The sequence below is a fragment of the Anser brachyrhynchus genome (genome assembly GCF_964034855.1).
Source record: "Anser brachyrhynchus genome assembly, chromosome: 3".
NCBI classification, from domain to species: domain Eukaryota; kingdom Metazoa; phylum Chordata; class Aves; order Anseriformes; family Anatidae; genus Anser; species Anser brachyrhynchus.
The window spans coordinates 52,166,248-52,185,120 of record NC_137696.1 but is presented as its reverse complement, the minus strand read 5'-3'; the positions used below and the strand labels follow the sequence as shown (position 1 = coordinate 52,185,120).

The following is an 18,873-nucleotide window of genomic DNA, read 5'->3' as shown; positions in this document are numbered from 1 at the left end:
ATCTCCAATGGCCAGGATGGTGGAAACAGAGACACAAAACTTTCCGTTAGTTACAAAGAGGTAGATAGGTCCTCCAAACCCAGTGACCAGAGACAGTTCCACAATTATCATGTACACTGGATAAGGAGGAGCATAAAGCGTGAAAGATGGAAGCCGTCTCCTGTGTGCTTTATTCAGGAGTCCTCTTGCAAACTGATGAGTCTTCAGTAAAGATTCAAGTAGTCACCGGGCTCATTAATTCCTCTTGTTTGGCTGGCAACAAGCGGTATACAAAGTAGGAGGAGAAGCAATATCAACATTAGCCATGCATTTGTAAGGTCTAGAATTAGGTTGTAAAATTTTTAGGGTCCTTGCTGGGTAGTAATGACAAGTTTTAAATGTTTAATTAAAATAAGAAAAAGCTTTTATGTTTGTAAACAGAAGCAGACAAACAAGGTGATAACAAATACTTAACTACATTATGCAAATTTTGTGTTAGATTTTGTTGGGAATCTAGGGGCATTCAACACCTAGTGGAAACGGAAGACTCTGATATGTGCAGGAATTACTCTTACCTTCGTAATACGGGGTCTATCCCCATCAGTACTTTGTAGAACTCTCCAAAATCTTGTATTACCTTGCTGTTCTAAAAGTGACAGGCAGTGACAGCATAACAAGTTGTTAGCTATTACTTATTACTCATTGGAAGAAGTATCCGTAGAGATTTTTTTTTTTTAAATAATACTAAAACTAGAATTGTCTTATATTTGTTCCGTGTTTTTGGTGGAAAAAATAATAACAGACTTTTCAAGGTAATGACCACTTTTTTTTTTTCTTTTTTTTTTTCAATGTGTAACAATTAAATATTTGTAATTCGTATTAGTATTATCTACATAATAACCACCCTATATTGTTCTTACTGTATGATAATCTCCCCTTAAAATTTCATTGAGTTATGTGCATAAGCATGTGTGCACAGTCACAGAAACACATCTGCTACAAAAAAATTCCGCTGAGATCTCCACAGGCATTTGAACTGTTACTGACTCACGTTAAAAAGTTACATCCTTATCGATGCCAGGATGACTGTCTTGGACACTGCTGTCTTACCTAAGGGACAGTAAGGGCAGTGGAGAGCAGTAGGCCTGTACATAAGCTTCTCTGCAGCCCTGAAGGAGTATTACAGCATCAGATGGGGCAGCTTGATTTCACCTATACAATGGCATCTGACACATGTTGTTATCCACTGTACCCCCCAAATTTCTCCACAAAGACAGTGCAAACATTCCTGGAAAACATAAAATTGTTTTTTTTTTTTTTGGATCTAAGGGTGAAAACGAGGCCACGAGGAGCCACAGCCATTACTGGGCTGTTTGGAGGGGTTGGGACAGCAGGAATCTTTGGGTGCATGGCAAGCAGGTGCTACCATAAAGTCAGTCATGATCATGCTACTGTGGCTTGCAGGAGAGCAAACTACTGTCTCTTAGCTGCACTGCAGTCACCTGTACCTCCTGGTAGCTCTGGAGCAATGACATGTCTTGGGATCTGAAGTGAAAAGCATGTGTCTCCTACTGATAGCTTGCAGAGAGTTTGATGATAACACCACATCAGCAACACACTGGTTTAGTAATTACTGTATAACTTTACTCTTGTAAATGCTGATTCCTTATTACCTCTTCAGGTAAACTTTCTATTAATTTGTTAGACTTTATTCTGAGTGATGGTGATGAGATAGCTGACCATTTCTGGAAATAGATCATACCTTTATCACAGATGATGGCAATTGCCCTCCAGAGATAAAGAACATTAAGGACCAGATTCCCTGATAGAGGATATTGGTGCAACTCCACTGGTTTCAGTGAAGCTCTTCCAGTTTGAACCATCAGACTTGGTGCACGTTGGAGGGACATTGAGGAGAAAGGCAATTATTAATCTTAATTCTTGCAAAATTTCCTACATGTATATTCAATTTCTAGTCCTCACACAGACAAGACCGTTCTGTGTGGCAATGCCTTCCTATAAAATTTTAATTGAATATGCAAAATATCACCATATTTTTTTTTCTATTGGGCTATTACATATCTGATATGATATAGAGATATATAAATGCATGTATATAATAAATGAAGAAGGACAGTGGCCATTAAAAATGTATTATCTAGTTATGGTTGAAGTTAACTTCAATTACATTCAAACAAAAATCATATTTAATATCAGGCTAGTTAAAATATGTAATGCGGTTTCCCAAAATAAACAGAGATCAAATCGACAGGAAATTCTGAATTAAGGCTTTCTCTCAGCCTTTGGAAATCAGTTTCTCTTTTATATACAAAATTCAATATTAGTTTGAAAAGAAAAATTACATAGCAACCACAACTGAGACCATATTCTACTTTTCTACGCAATGCATTCTTATAGTTACATGATTGTGATTCATCATTCCTGAAGAAATGCAGTCTTAACAATTATATTCTTACAGAGTCTTTCAAATCTGTGTATGTAAAAATACTAAAAATAATTAGCCAAAGAAATAGCTGTATCCAAATAATCCCATGACGGATAATAAAGCACAAAGTGGCTGGTGAAATCATAAGACTAATTTCAGAATTCCTTTCACAATGATTGAAAAACACAATGCTAATTTACATTTATTCTCTGAAATGTAACAAAGACTTTATTTTAGACAAGATGGATAACATTCTAAAAATCATTCCTCATCTATCCATAGTAAACTCTCTACCTCTGAGACTCTGGATGAATATTACTGTAAATTTAAACAGGAGCCAAACCATGGCAAAAGTTAGCAATTTTGCAGTGCCCATCACAAAATGATCTTTCTTTTTTTTTTTGCAGACCATCTGGTAATGACGGTAAGTAAATACTTAATTTCTATTGCTCAATTTCATTCTAATGGGATGATATCGTAAACCTCACATGGACAACATGGGTCATGGACCTTTAGCAAATACTGCTCAATGTCCATCTGTCCTTTTGAAAGATTAAAGAAGTGACAGGAAGGACTAAGAAGCAAAGTCTGGATGGGAAGTGGAAGCTCTGGGGAGACCTTGCAGGGGACACTTCATTGTGATCCAATGAAAAGGCTATAAAGTGGTGTTAGCAAAGTGTAAGGAGCTGCCAGACAGGGCTTGAAGAGTTATTGCAGAATAAGATCAAGGAGGTTTAAAACTGGAGGGCCAAGAATGGAGGGTAAGCAAGAGGCTTACTGTGTCTTACTTCCATAAGCAAGGGAAGAAGGCACAGGCTCTAACAGCTCAAGAGACTATTAGAGCTGTGCTCATCTGTAGAGTGGCCTCTGAACAAATCAGTCCATCGGCAATGGTCTATGGGCCAGTAGACCTATAAGTCCTTGTTTACTCCCTGGAGTGAGAAATGATTATCAGACCTGAGCAACTGCTAAGGATAAGTGGAAAAGTACTTAGGGAGATGTGATATTTATCAGAAAACTCACTGTCCAGGACTAATATGATATTGAGAGCACTGCTACTTGAGAACTGGAAGTTGTTTGAAGTATCGAGGGACCCTAAGTGGGAGTTTGAGGGTGATCTACCACATTAAACTGCAGCAATAAAATGATTTTGAAGACTATACACTTGTAACCTAGGAATCAAATAGAAGCCATTGTAGATAAATAAATAAGAAACTACTTTCAAACTTTTTCTGTTTTAACCCATATGAGAGAATCAATTCACCATTTTGCTCACATTGAATTGGAATGTCAATAGCAGGTGGTAGGAAATGCAGATTTTTTTTTTTATAAGCTCAGTGTATGAAACTACAATTTCAAGCACATTTTTTTTTTCCCCATGCAGTCTCAGAAATTATGAGTGTTTCAGAAATTAGGGTTTAGAGAATGATGAAACATTTGGATGTGTGTACAGTCTACTGACAAAGGGAAAAAGTAACCCATTTTAATGATTTTTCCTGAAGACTGGAAATTGAAAGTAATATTTTAAAGAAAGGGCTCAATTAGACTAAAATGAACATGGAGTGGAGTAACATATAGTTGTACAAAACCCCAGACTTAACCATGCCCCTTATAGCTCATTTCCTCAATAGCAGGGATAAGTGCATTATCCCTCAGTAACTCATGTTTTCTACCTCCCTCTGTTCTTCTGCATCTTGAGAGTCATTACTTAAGTTCTGCTATGCTGATAGACACTGAGATACATTGTAGGTATGGTGGCAGGAGGTTACTAATTGCACAGCTGATATTCTGGCTATCCTGTGAGGAGAATAACTGGCTAGAAGGAAGCCAGTAACAGAAATGCAAAGAGAAACTGTTTCGTCTATGATGAGAACCCACCAGAAAACAGAGGGAGAGAGATCCTCCTCCCTTGGACAAGTGACTTTTAGAAGTTGAGTAAGGCTTTGAGAGACCATTGATCTTCTTCTCTGAATGTGCTGCTAATGGACATGGGCTATGCTTGTAGCACTCCAAGCCTGGTGCTTGCAAATCAGAATTAAACTATGAACCAGGGCAAAGAGCAGGTGAAATGTTTCACTGTTCATGATATTATGGTTGCTTTCTTTACCTCAGTTGTCAGAAAGGCAACATAGCATGTGATCTTGCAGAGGCCATAAAGTGGAAGAGCTATATGAATTCTAACTGGGAAAACACGTAAATATTGAAGCCATATGGGCACCAGTCTAGTTCATGATTTTAAAACAGTTTTCTTTGAATAGCCAAGAGAGAGAGATGATTTTGCCCCTCCTTTAATAAAGCAAAAGGAATAGGGTACAAGGTCTTTTTTTTTTTTCTTTTTTTCTTTAACAAGGGAAAAAAAAAAGATAGAAAATATGAGAATCTGTGAAAAAAAATCATACAGTAGATAGTGACATTGCTATTGTGCTGGCTCCCACACCAAGTAAGGTTCAATGTAGTCTTTGACAAGACAAGCAAGATGAATTCTCTGGGGAGTGGAACAGAAATAATAGGCCAAACCATCTATATCTAGCTTTGGATATAACAAAAGAACATCAGCAAATTCTGCTTACATGGATCTCATGAGAGTGCTTTGAATTTAGGGTTATACCTTTTGGGACACATCTTTAGAATATGACAGTTGTCTCTTATCTGATGGATAAAATAGGTAGACAGTACAGGGAGCACTTGGCAGTGCATATTGCTGATGTTAGCATTTTGGACACTTCCTGAAGCATGCAGGGTGCAATGAAGTGCACAGTTCTCTGGAGAACACATCACTCCCTTTAAAAGACTGGATCTACAACAAGCCTTACGGGAGGAAGGAAGAAGTATATGACCTGGGAACAGCATGAATGGTGATTCTAGCTGGCAAAGAACTGTCCCTAGTACCAGAACCCATGGCTGGTCCTTCCTAAATCTGGCAGGCTATTATAGAAAATGTACTCCTTTGTTTTCAGGATAAGTTGTTTCATCAAGGCATCAACCTGTCAAAAGAAACAATAGGCAAAGTAAAATAGACTCCTGAGATTGCTTTCATAATCCAACTGATAAGATAAGAGCTCCAACTGATACTGCATGCAGGGGATTTCACTGACTGTTATCCATTCAGTTTCTGCTTCTGTGTGACCTTCGAGATGGCTACTAGAACTGCTCTGACTCAGGAATATGGATGGGAAAAGCACTCATCCCCAAAGAGCATCCTATTTTAGCTCACAACTTGCCCTGCTTTCTGTAGTGCACAGAGCTAGATAAAAGCACAGGAATTTTCTTAAAGAAAATGCAAATTCTACTAGAGACATACAAAGGAGTGCAATTTTTAAGGGAGCCTGGGTGCAAATTAATCATATAGGGCAACCAGGAACCGAATGGTAAAGTATTAAGGTTTGGAAGGAGAGTGAAGGGGACTGATTACAGCACTCTGATGGAGACAGAAAAGCTGGGGGAAACAAAACTTTTGTTCCAGACTGAAGACTGACAGAAATCTTAGGGGCTTGTGAAAGGAAGGGAATCAGGAAATGAGTAGTCTCAAGAGGACTAAAGATGTGACATGCCATCTGTGGGAGATGGCTGTGATACATAAAAACAGCCCTAAAAATATGAGAACTAAGCTGAGGTGCTGGAGCTGGTTTGGGGTGAGATTCATCATCTACACCAGCATAAAAACAATATAGAATTAAATTTGGGGTGATGGAGAAAACATAATGGTGTTAGTAAGTTGATAAAGGTGGAGGAAGAAAATATTGTGAAAGGAAAGGTCTGCCCATAGTGAGCACAACAGTTTCATTAAGACTATGAATGTCAGCCATTATTTATTTATGTATATAATTTGCTAAAGGGTAAATCCAGACAAGACAAGGACTTCATGTTACCAGCACTGGTACATTAATTGAAATATTTTGTTTTGCTTCTGGTTGCAGTCTGGATGATGTGACAGAGAGCTGTATGCTTGTGCCAGGATGTTTGATGGGCTATTGAATTAGCTCAGCATTACAAGACAACAGCATCCCAGCCTACTTAAATCTTTTTCCCTCCTTCAGGACTTCCTTTTACATCTGTCTGAATCTGCTCTTGCTCAAGGTATTGACACAGAAAAGCAAGTTTTGCCAATGTTATTTCCTTATGCCTAATAAATTCTACAACCTCTAAATATCCTGGTACATAGGTGAGTTTTCTTCTGATTTAAAAAGAAAGAAGCATTTCAAGAGCAAGGTCTTCTTGTTTTTTGTGATATTAATTTCTTTCCCAGTGTAAATCTTACAGCTATCAGCTCTCTCCCACATAACACTAAGCGCCATCAAAACAGCTGAAGCCAGTAAATCTTAGAGGACTCAGTATCTGCTACTGTATTTTGCACCTGAAGGTCTAAGTACAGAGGTCTGGGAATTTCTCAAAGAAAGGAATTTTATTTGAGAAGTGCTCATTCAGGGAATGAGTACATAAGTACTGAAAAGGCATCCCTGTCTGCCCCAGAATCATTATTGTCATAGTTGACCTCTTTGGGAAAGGGTTTGTTCCTCTTTTAAGCTTCATCTTGGCCAGTTCGGTTGTAGCCCAGCTGATTGTATGATGTTCTCATTCAAAGTATGTGAGTTCTCCAGTTTTGAGATCTTTGGTTGGCGAAAAGTTTTCATCCAGGTCTATATCACAGTACAAATTAATGGGCTTTGAAACCTACAACTGCTCTGCTTTGTCAGCAAAGGTAGTTACAAGTTCTGTAACCTTCATATACAGACAAGATCACTCTTTGGCATCCATGATCCCTATAATACTAAAATTTTCTATACTTTCTTAAGTGCTGGAAAACACTCTTTTTTTTTTTTTTCCACACCCACATTTGCAATATTGCAAGGTGAGACTCTACCAGTCAGATCAACTGCTAATATAAGTGTAGGGTTGTTCAGCTTTAATGAAGTAATTCTGATCCTACTGGGGATTTGACTTCCAAGTCCATGTGGATACTAGTGTTTTCTGCAGGAAACTGTAACTTCTGACAAAGTACAAAGTAAAAGTACTTATTTGTCAGCTAACAGACTGTCCTTGTTTTGGAACTGATGGACACTGAGGTCTCTCATCAGTACCCCAAATACTGGAGTTTGCTGATGGGAAAACCAAGATAAGAAAGAAAAGTAGCTGTAGGGTGAGAGGGTGCATACATAAAGAAGTGTTCCTGTGAGGAAGGCCTAAGGCATGTACCCAACTGGAGTGATATCCTGCCTCAAATTAAATTAGTGGTAAAGCTTACTTTGTTTTCAGCACGATATGGCTTCCATCCCTGCCTTTTATATATAATCCATCTCAATCTTCGCTATGCATTTTAATGTTAGTTTTATGTTCAAAGAATATATAGCCACAATATATATACATGTTTTTCAGCCTAGCCCTACAGACTGTAAACAAACCATTCTGTTAAATATATGAAGGAATATAAGGAGACAACGTATCACAGGAAAGTGATGATAAAATTACAGATTTAATATTACAAATTAGGTAGACAATCATATTAACATTTCTACCGCATTCTTGCCTATAAGATAAACAAACAAGCAAACAGAAACCTACAGAACTCTGGTTATTACTGATTAAAATAGCATATTCTGCAAAAAAAAATCAGTGTGTGGACTGGAATCAATGAATAATATTAAGAGAGGATTGTGATTCTGAAAATCCTGTGCATAACAGTGAGATTGTTCCCTCAACAGTGAACACTGCCAGCTGGAGAATGAGAAGATTCAGGCACAGAAAAAAAAATTAGAATTTACAGAATACACTAAAAGCAAAGTTTTCCAGAGAGCAATGACAATTAATGAAGATTAGAACCAGTTTTGGGTCTTGCTACCATACTTCTTAGTACATTTTTGAGAGAGATTGTTGACCATGAGCCATAAGACATTTCCTATGACATTTTCATTGAAACCTATCCAGTGCTACAGAGTGTGAGTGGACACCCAGATCTAATGCTGCAGATCAAAGAATTGGGCTAAAAAAAACTTGAGAGACAATGAAGGACCCTACTTTTAAGGAAGCTCCTTTATTTAAGTGGGGTGTTATGGGCTCCAGTTTCTATTACTGGTGAGAAGTAGAAATCACAGCAGAGAAAGACATGGGTGGATGAGTTGGCCCCTTTACTGTCAGCTGTGATTTTCCTCAAAAGATCTTATCCGGCAGCCAAATTCAGACAGTTCAACATCAGTAGGGGTCAGCAAATTATGGGTTTGGTTAGGAAAGGTAATAAGCATCAATATGCGAAGAGAAGAACAATCTGAATGATTACTTGTCTACTTTGGTTAAAAGGGAGTGCAGCAGAGAGGAAAGAAACCTATTGGAGATTGTTTCTTTATGTTGTCTTGTTTCTCTTCTCTCTTTTTGTCCTTTCCCAAATAACAAGCCATTTCAACAAGCCTGTTTGATTCACTGCTTGTGAGTAGGGGATATATTGCTCACTAGCTGTTCTGACAGTCTTATTTGGTTTCTCCCTGGTTTTGGATGATGTCTCAAGATGATGTTAAAAGAGGGCATCTGAATGCAGAACCTGGTCCTCGCTGCTGCCAGTCACAGTTTGGCAGAAGAGTTACCCAAAGAAGTGGTATACATTAAATAAAGTTGTCTTGAATGTGCCAGCCAGCTCTACTAAAAATCCTATTAGAAATCCATCAAATATCTTTAAATCCAAAGAATCTGTTACACACTATCCAAATACACAGGAAAGCATTCACCTATTGTAATGCAATCACTTCTGGGGTGCAATGGGAGAGCTGTAACCATTTAAAGCTACAGGAGGAGGTAATATATCAAGAGCACACAGCTGATTCCTCTCATTTTCTACACAATACTATGCCAAAATTTCTGCAGCTAAGCAAATAATATCAGAAAACATTGTATGGCATCTCTTTCATGTGGGTGGCAAGAAGCAGCATAGCATAAGGGTTATTATAAATATTATGAATCTATTTGAAAAAGAACTCCTTTGCATTCATGTTCTGAAGCATATCAAATTAATATGACTATTATTATTATTATTATTTTAAAAATACCTTTCCAGCATCTTGCAAAATAACCAAGAAATTAATTTTTCTCATTTTGTAGCATTTGTCATACTTTGAATTCTGCAGGCATTTTATTAGAAATAACCCTGTAAATACTGACAGGGCTGAGTTAAGACTTTGTGAAAGGAGAGTTTCCAGTTACAGGCTTAAGAAACCTTGTGTTGGTTTCACATAGGTTTTCTGGAGTGGTCCCACTGGGCTCATTTCACAAGGGGTTGCATTTTCATCCACAGACTTCAGTAAAAAATCCATTCAAAAATAAATTTAATTCCATAAAAAATCAATTTTTTTAGCGTTCTGTCATTAACACATAGCCCCTGAAAGCCCAGTTCTACATTTGACTTACAAGAACCTCCTAGGTTTTATCTTAGAGGCCTTTTAATGCCCTCACCATAGCTCTTGTCCCAGCTGACATATTCCTGTGAATGACTGTGGTCCCTGTCCCCACCTGACACCATGGGGTGGGAAGGACTGCTTGGCCTCACCACAGGGCTTCCTTATTTACTTCCCTCTTCTCCATAGGAAAAACAAAAATGGGTCCTGCTGCAGAGCTACTTGAGTTATCACTCTTTGAAATATCCCTCTGAGGTGGAAATGTTATTTTGGGGTGTTTCCCTGGTTCTCCACTATGCTAGAGTCAGGTAACATTCAGCCACTGAATCCCGAGTTTTCTGTTGCAAATCTGTAACTACGAGTATCCCAGACTCTGGCATTTACATGTAGTTAAAGGGCAGTGATAAAAACAGTTAGCAGTGTAACTGAGATCATAGCACTGTCTTCCATGCACCCTGTGCAAATAAATGCCTGGCTGGGGAAAGAAGAATGTTATTGTAGTGGAATTGGTTTGGAACATCTTTCTTGATTAACATTCAGGTATTCAACATTTAGGTAAAGTAGCCACTTGTCCTCTGAAAGCAATGTGCTCTCATTTAAGACATTTATCAGTGATACTGGAGTTCAGTGTGTTTTCTAGAAGCCATGAAAACAGCCCCAGCTCTGAACTGAATGGCTGCTTTTGTCTCCTTTAGGAGCAGAAAGATTTTCCTTATCCAGGGGAAGAAAGAAGTCTTTTCAGAGAACGAGACTTTGTGCCAGGTTCTCTGCTAGGCATCACGGGCTGTTATCTGGAGAGGCCAGATAGCATCCGTGACTTAGCAGGATGTAGCATCCTCTTTGTTTCTCAACCCCTCCGTTCCCTTCCACCATCTGCTCCTAATGCCTCTGACAGTCCCTGTTTAGCACCCCTGCCCTAGTAAAGCCCTGCTCTGCAGGCAAGGGAGGAAAATCTGAACTCTCTCTCAAGTCCAACAAAATTGCTTATTAATCAACCAGACAGTTCATGGCTGTGAAACATAAGGGCCCTCCTCCTGGGTGGAGAGCATGCTGCTTCCGAGGGAGCTCACTTCCACCACCTGCCCCACGAAATCCAGGAAACAGGACACTGGGAAGCAAATTCAGCACAGATGTATGACTTATGAAAGTCTGCTGCCTTCAGGGAGTATTTGTGCTACATTTTGCCTCAGGGGTTTAAACCACAGACAGTTTTTCCTTCTTCCCCATTACCACTTTGATGTAGATGTCAGTAGACACACACAATGCCACCTAACTCAGATTTCAGCATGATTGTCAGTGGAGTTGCAGTGTTTTGTCATTTGTTATTTGGTTGTTTGCTTCAGCAAGGAAATAGTTTACATGGTACACATGAGCCAGGTAACCATTACATATACTGTGTTGTATTACTGGATTGATATTCACAGCAAACTGTGTGACAAAGGTTGTCTCTCTACATTTGGGAAAGACACAGGGCCCTACCTGACCAGAAAATACTCCTGATGGTACTTTGGGCAGTAGGTGGGAGAAGCTAATGGGACTGAAACAACACAAAACCTCAATAATTTAAAACTTCTGTAAGACATCTTCTGGAAAAGTATTTCTAAATGACTTCTTACTCCATGCTTAAAGGGACCAGAAAACATCACCCATAGCGATGTCACACTGTCGTGGTCAGTATGTCTGTGGATTTGATATGTCAGAGTGTAAAACATCTTTGTTGACTAATGCTAGTTTGGAAGAAGAATAGAGGAGACTGCAGTACCTTTCCTTTCTCAGGACATCTATTCAAGCAGTCAGAAGCATCCAGCAGACAGGCCCTTCTCGGTGAGTACAATAGGAATGTCTCCAAGCTGTGCTCATTTACACCACCACATCTGACACTCCACTCATTTACCAAGTGCAAAGTATTTTAAAAAAAATATAGGAGTAAATAAGACATTCTTCCATGTACATATCCTGAAAAGTACAAAAAACAAACAGCATATGGAAATGTTAATAATGCTATTCAATGCACTTCTGGGAGGAGTTCAGATACGGCAGTGCTTAATACGCCACAAGTACTTGAGTAAATTGTACCTTGACAATTAAATCTAAGAAAATGTAAAAGGAAGATTTTTTTTTTTTTGAAACAGTCTGAACACATGTTGTGTTTTCTTTGGTTAGCACCTACTGAATTAAAATATGTGGAAATCATCTGGGGAGTACTATTTTTCTGTTATAGATTAAGCCCCCAGTCACGTTTCTTTCCAGCCCATAAAACCAGTCTGAAACATTTTTCTTTTCTGTTGTCATTTTATCCAAGATCTATCAAGAATATTGAGTTCTATCTTTGTTTTTGCTGAAGAATTGAAGTAGAAAAAGCATGTTCTTTAAATGCAGGCATAAGCATATCTTGTCTTTTTTCAGCTCTTAATGGCACAGCATGACCTCTGTTGAAAATCTACCAAAGCCAATAGAGTAATATTAAGGACTGTTTCTAAGTCATGTTCTGAAGCTGCTGGTAAATAAAAAGCTAGATCCATATTTTTTCATTGTTTTAAGTTAACCACCTTGTTGTAGGTTGAGGGAAGGAACACTCCTCTTGCACATTTTCATACAGCTTCCTATGAGCAAAGAAACATCAGAGTTTGGCAAAAACTCTTCCTGGCATCTCAGAATAGGAATGTTGCAAGGCTGCTGGTGACCTCCATCAGACAGAGTGACTCACCTTGTCTTTTTCTCTCCCAGGAGTAGCTGGGAGCCAGAAACCAGACTGTTTGGTTTCATGGTCTGCAGATGGGGCACCTGGCCACACAACTCACCCTTTTCAATGCCTGTGACAATTTAGCTCATACTGAATACACACCAGGAATGCACATTGTCTCTTGTTCTAAAATAAGCATTCGCAGGAAAACAAGATAAATGGACACCATCTATGTGCCTGGGACACATTGTGCCTCCATCTTTGAGATGTTTTTTGTATGATGTATGACTGACTGGCAAGCAAGGCAACACATTTTTCAGAAAAGAATAAAGAAACTACAAAATGAGTTTAACTTCCAAAGTTTTCATAATAACAGTCTTATGGGTGTGGGGGGAAAGGGTGACATTACAGTTCCAGAAATGTGGGGAGTGGCATATTGCCTGAAATAACTGTAAGGGGCAGCAGAACAAGAGTGAACTTTCAGCATCTGAGATTTATGTGTCAAAAATGTCTGAGCCCTTGTACATGTTTTATGAGAGCTAAAATAGAAAGTACAGTCCCTATGTCTCAGGTGGTGAACAAGCTATTCTTCTATAAGATTTAGCTCTTAGCAGACATTCCTGAAATTCCTTAAACCCTTGAAATTATGAATGATTGCTCCAGAGGGGTGTGAAGTCTATATCTGGACTTCAGGCCGAATTCATGTCATTGGCTATAATTGCAATGGAATTTTTGGTGCCAGAGAGATCATACGAAGCCATGGGGAAAAAGAAGAGGAAACGAAAGAAAAAGGCAGTTGTATATTGAAGCATAGTTGTTTAATAAACATACATTCCCAATAAATAAGACTGGGAACCTCTTCAGCTACACTGTGCCAACGTGGGTAGCCCTGAATTTACGCATGGAGTCTTGGCAGTATGGATGTTTGACTCACCAAATATACTGTATAAACGCTGTGATCTGTTGAAAGTGCCAAGCTGAGAGGCAGATTTTGTCAGCTTTGTTCCCAATGAATAGGACTGTGCTCTGCAAGCAGTACCTTGAGAAGAAAACTGCTACACAATGGAGGAAGGTTGTCAGTGCTGACCAAAATAAGTATGTTTTACTTCTTTGAACTGATAATGTGGGCAGAGCTTCCTTAGAAAGAGGAGGTTTTTCAATGGTCTTTGAAGACTCTTGCGTCTTCATTTGTTTCCAATGTCTGTCTCATTTTAAGCAAGCAGCTGTTTGATGCTAATCTTATGCAGCCATATTCTTAAACACCCCGTATGCAACACTTGTCGCAAACATGGCTACAAGCAGAGCACATGACTTTGCAGAGACTCATTTTTAGAGCAGGACGGTACTAAAGAAGCTGTTCTTTCAGCTACATATGTGGGCTCAAGGACAGAATATTCAGGCTCAAAAATGGAGGGGAGGGGGGGCTTGATTAGTATCTCCAGAAAGCCTAATGTACATTGCACCCATTTATGGCAAGTTTCCCCGTAATTAAACAAGAAATCTTTTCCACAGGTTTTTTTGTTTGTTTTGTTTTGTTTTTCAAGCTCTTCTGTAGAATTTTATGGAGAATTAGATATGCAGATCATCATTTTAAATATCAATTTGAGTTCTAATTTTAAAAACACAATGTTTATTTTAGCTCTATTAAGATCTATAGGACTTTTCCTTAGGACTCCTTATCTCTGGAAAATATGGAGGAATTAACTAAAGGAATGGGGAGTCTGAGTTAAAAAATTCTTGTGTTGCTGGTTCACCTGAGGGGCAGAAGTGGAGGGGGCAGGGGTTCACCCAGTCTGAGTGACTTCTTCACAACTATGAGTGACCTCTGGTCAGGATGTTAGGATGACTTTCTGGCCATACTTCAGAAAGGATGGAAGGCAGTTAATGAACATCATTTCTTTGTCCTTAATGTGATACATGAAAAGAAAACAAATTCATGTATCATCTTCCTAGGTTCCAGATGGAGTTGAGAATGCATTGCCTACTTCATCTCTTCTCATTCCATGGGATCCCAAAGTCTAGCTTGGGTCTAGCAAATGCTATTGTCAGATTGGTGCGAAGTCATTTTATTTTCCTGATCTGCACATTAGATTTCTTCATCTGCGCTCTTTCAGACAGCAACTTTTTCTAACATGGCTTTAAAATATGGTAGCGTCTCCTCTTGTCTGTAGTAGCAGATCAGCAAAGGAAATCCCTCAATTAATCCACTCACTCCTGTGTGCAGGCACACAAACACATTTGGGGCCTTTCCTGACTGTGACTCTAGCTGTGTAAAAACGGAGGCTTTTCTTGCATATAGAAGTGTAACTTATTCTTAGATTTGAGGGCCTAGTAGATTTCCTTAATATGCAAAGAGCAAACATTGCTAGTATCGTTATGAATCACTATTCCTGATGAGTCTAATTCTTTTTAGTACCATTACAGCAGATGCTCACAAATCTATCCTCAGTGGCCAAATCAATCTTCCCAGCCCCCTCATAAATATTACAGTAAGAATACTGGATATTGTTACAGCATCTTCTGGCCTTGGCAGAAGATAGAGCTGCTCCTTTGGGTTAGCTTTCCAGACTGCTTACCTGCAAAGCCTATGGGGACACCAGGTACAGATCCCTTGCTGAAAATTGCTGTTATACAAGCAAATATTTGGAGTGGCAGCATATTTCCCTGTTAGTAGGCTTCAATTCAGTATTTTTCTCTCTGTGGCTATGTCATTTCTTTCAGCTTCATCCATCTTCAAGTATGTGGTCAATTATAAACTCTGGGGGCTTCTAGCATGGGGAATTTCTCAGAATACAAAGCAAATGAACAAACAGACATTCCCTGAAAGACCCTGGATAATACAAAGCCTAGTGAAATAAAATATGTGGGTTGCTCAAAACAGTAGATCTTTAAAAGCAGTCAGTTTCCTAATTTCCCAATCCAGGTGTATGATCTGCAAATAGATTTCTCCTCTCCTTTTTGTTTCTTTTTCTGTCACCCATCTCTTCCCTTCATTTTCTAGCCATCATCAGTGGGTCTCCTTGCAGGATCATTCCCATTTTCCTGTCTCCTCCCAGAAATCCTAACTTCTATGGTTTTGTTCTATGCATACTATATCACAGAGAGAGAAAAAAAAAAAAAAAAAAAAAAGGATTTCCAATAAACTTGTAGGTTCCTGGCCTTAGTTCCTACCCTCCTTGTAATTCTACTGAACACCTGTTTGATCTCATTTTTCTCCTGGTCTTACATTACCCTTTTTTTTTTTTTTTTTTTTTTTTAAGCTGTGAGAGTCGTCAAGAAGACTTACAGGAACTAAGGGTTGAGACTTGTCTAGGAATGAGCCTATGGACAGAGGGCAGCTATATGAAAAGAGTTTCAGCTCCAGAATTTTGTCATCCTTTGTTGGTGAGGCTGGAAAAGGGTGGGACAGAAAAAAACGTGGAGTCATTTGCCTTGGACTATGCAGCTGCAATGTGGCTGATTCAAGCCCTGATCTCAAGTCACAGTCTGTTGTTTCCTATGATTAGACAGAACTGCCTCTCCTACAGTTGGGGATAAAACAGATGGATGAAATGTTGCTTTTCAGGTCAATTTTTGCTTTGTATCTTCCATGTTCTTGTATTCTTAAATGTTTTTCAAAGCTGTCTGAAGCTTTAGATTGGGGGTTTTCTGGCATGGTGTTTGAATATGATTGAAATCTAGCTAATAAATATAGTAAGATTCTGAACCAGTTGAGTTATTCTTAGGAGTTGCTCATGTTTAACTATAATTCCATTTATAGAATACATGTGAGGATTAACGGCTCAGAAGAAGCGTGTATGTTGTGAGATAACAGTATGTTTTAGGTCCCACAGCTGCTGCTGGGAGATTTCCTCCCTTGATATCTTTTTGTTTCTCTATGTTTTCTTTCAGTAGAAAGAGGACCTTTGCTGGTGCCAATACTGTTTTCAGAAAGTAATCTTATCCTGTGTCCTCCTACAGGCTGAAAGCACTGCACATATACACAGGCATGACACTATGTGCAGCAAAAAAGCATTTGCTTATTCCTTTTATATATCTTTAACAAGAAGAAACATAATTAATTGGAAAGCAAAGCATGGATCCAAAAGAGACCAATTACTGCCCTCTGTTTAAATCAGCGTGTGCCAAGGACCATACAACTGAACAATCTATCCAGTTTAAGATGTGGCATAGCTGAATGGATGCACAGCACACCTGTCCCAGTGGGTTTCACAAGGACCACTGTAAGTGCCAGCGACCTTGGTCAAATCTCTCTCTGCCACAGCCGAATACATTTAAATTGCTACTGTCCAATGACCTTGCACTTAGGCAGAGGGATGATTCACTCATATAACAATGTAAAAACATTGAGAGTTACCAGGGCAAAGGTAATATTTTAATTATGTTAAACCAGGGTGTTCATCATTAACTGAACATCTTTCTTGATTATGTCACACCATCATGACACAGCAACCTGGTAGTGGAGAGCAGAGGATCCAATCTGATTAAGTTTGGGTAGGTCTTATACTGCTGCATACATTCCCTTTCTTCCCCATTCTACTGCTAAGCAAATAGCCTGGTGAATTTTCCAAGGACTATAGTCTTCCTTTGGAAAATGAATCCTTTCTTGTTCCCAAGTGTTTCTCTGGGATTGGATGGACGGTGTTGTAAGGAATACTAGGTGAGACACTAAAACTTTCACTGGGCATGTTGTACTACAAACAAGAGAGAAACTAAGGCTCATTTCACATGAACATCACACTTTCCATGCTTACACCAGTCTTTTGAAATAGGAAAATTAAAATACTGTCATAATACCTCTCAAAAATGTACCTAGTTAAAAATATCCTCGCTTAGAAATTCTTTCCACCCATCACAAACATTGTGGTTTGAAGGCAGGAGTTTCCAATGAGGATTTTCCATCTATTACTTTAGACATCTGCTAGAATTTTTACCACTGTCAGTATGGAATCTTTACTGTTGTAATGCAATGGAATTTTACTAATACCTTTTTCTTTTTATTTTTTTTAATTATTTTTTATTTTATTTTTACCAGAGGCCTGAAAAGATTCACAGCTTCCGAGTTAAATGGGTAGGCTTCTTATGAAGTATAAAGAAACTATTCTCTAAGAATTAGATCCAGAAAAGGCAGTATACCAAGTGGGGAGCAAAACTTGTGACAGGCAATAAGAAAAAAGGCAGGAATGATGAAGAGGAGGCAATGGTGGTGCCTTTCTCCTCATGAAAAGCTCCAACCACCAGCATATAGTGAGCTAGGTGTAATTTCATTCTTTCCTGTTTTAGCTCTGCTGCTTCACATGGAATAACTTAACATTCACTGGGCCAGAGAAAAACTGCTTGCTATTACTTCTTCACAGGTATGATCTAACTTCCAGCCTTTGCACCTGTGAAAAGTGCAATGTCACAGTGAGCATCCATGAGACCACAGGTCACAGGCGTACTCACAAACCACTACCATATGGAAAATTATATCTTCTCAGAGGAGAGAATGAAGCCAATTTCCAACCTGGAAGAATACGTTAACCATCAGTCATCACTACCCAGTCAGTCTTCACATCATATTTCTGACAAAAAGGCATGGTTTCTTGGTTTCTGAAGCAGTGTTTAGTCACAGACTTCCAGGAGAAGGCTCAGAGTTGTAGTCCAGCGTGGAGAGAGGCAGCACGCGGCAGGAGCTCTGCTAGGAGCTCTGCAAGGCTGATTCCTGACTTGGGCCAAGCATACAAGAGCAATGGAGCATACTTGCCTGCCTGTGAGCATGTACGTGCAACTGCACAAACGGAAAAAAATAAGGCAAACGAGCTCGTAACTGTATATCCAGGGCTACAGCAACTTTGTTGTAAAGATTGGAGAAACCTCCCAAGGCACCTCTAGTCAGCTTAACTGAGGTTTTAAGGATTTCACGTTTAGACTGAGCCATGCACAACTGTGTGTTAGGCTCCTAAGTCTTATCCAAATCTCTTTATGAATGCAGACCAAAGGCTTTCCATGATCTACAACACAAAGCTAACTACTCTCAAGAGGACCGATCCATGGCAGCAGTGAGGGTGAAATGTTTCAGGTGGTGTTATCAGGCACAGGATAAAGCTACCTGAACTAAAGCAGCCTGACAGAATGTCCATTTCAAGGAAGCCATCTGTCAATCATAAAGAAGCTGGGATTACAAATCAACATTTCTCTACTAATTTCTTGAATAGGAGAGCTGAATTAAGACTGGAAATTAGTCTGTGGAAAACTCTTTTCGGATACCACCAGGGTTATGAGATGGTGTAGGACACTCCAAATCCTACAGCATAATTCACACAAGTAAATATGGTCTTGTTGTACCTTATCTTTCTAAAGAAGCCCAGCCAATCAAATGTACTTCACTAGATATGTAAGTAATTTCA

The 18,873-nt window shown here is 39.1% G+C and overlaps 1 protein-coding gene across 6 annotated transcripts in view; it reads left to right on the top strand.

Annotated features, from left to right (window-relative positions):
- The window catches only part of LOC308191879 (uncharacterized protein), a 109,347-nt gene that overhangs the window by 1,503 nt on the left and 88,971 nt on the right, over positions 1-18,873 (top strand). The window lies entirely within an intron of this gene.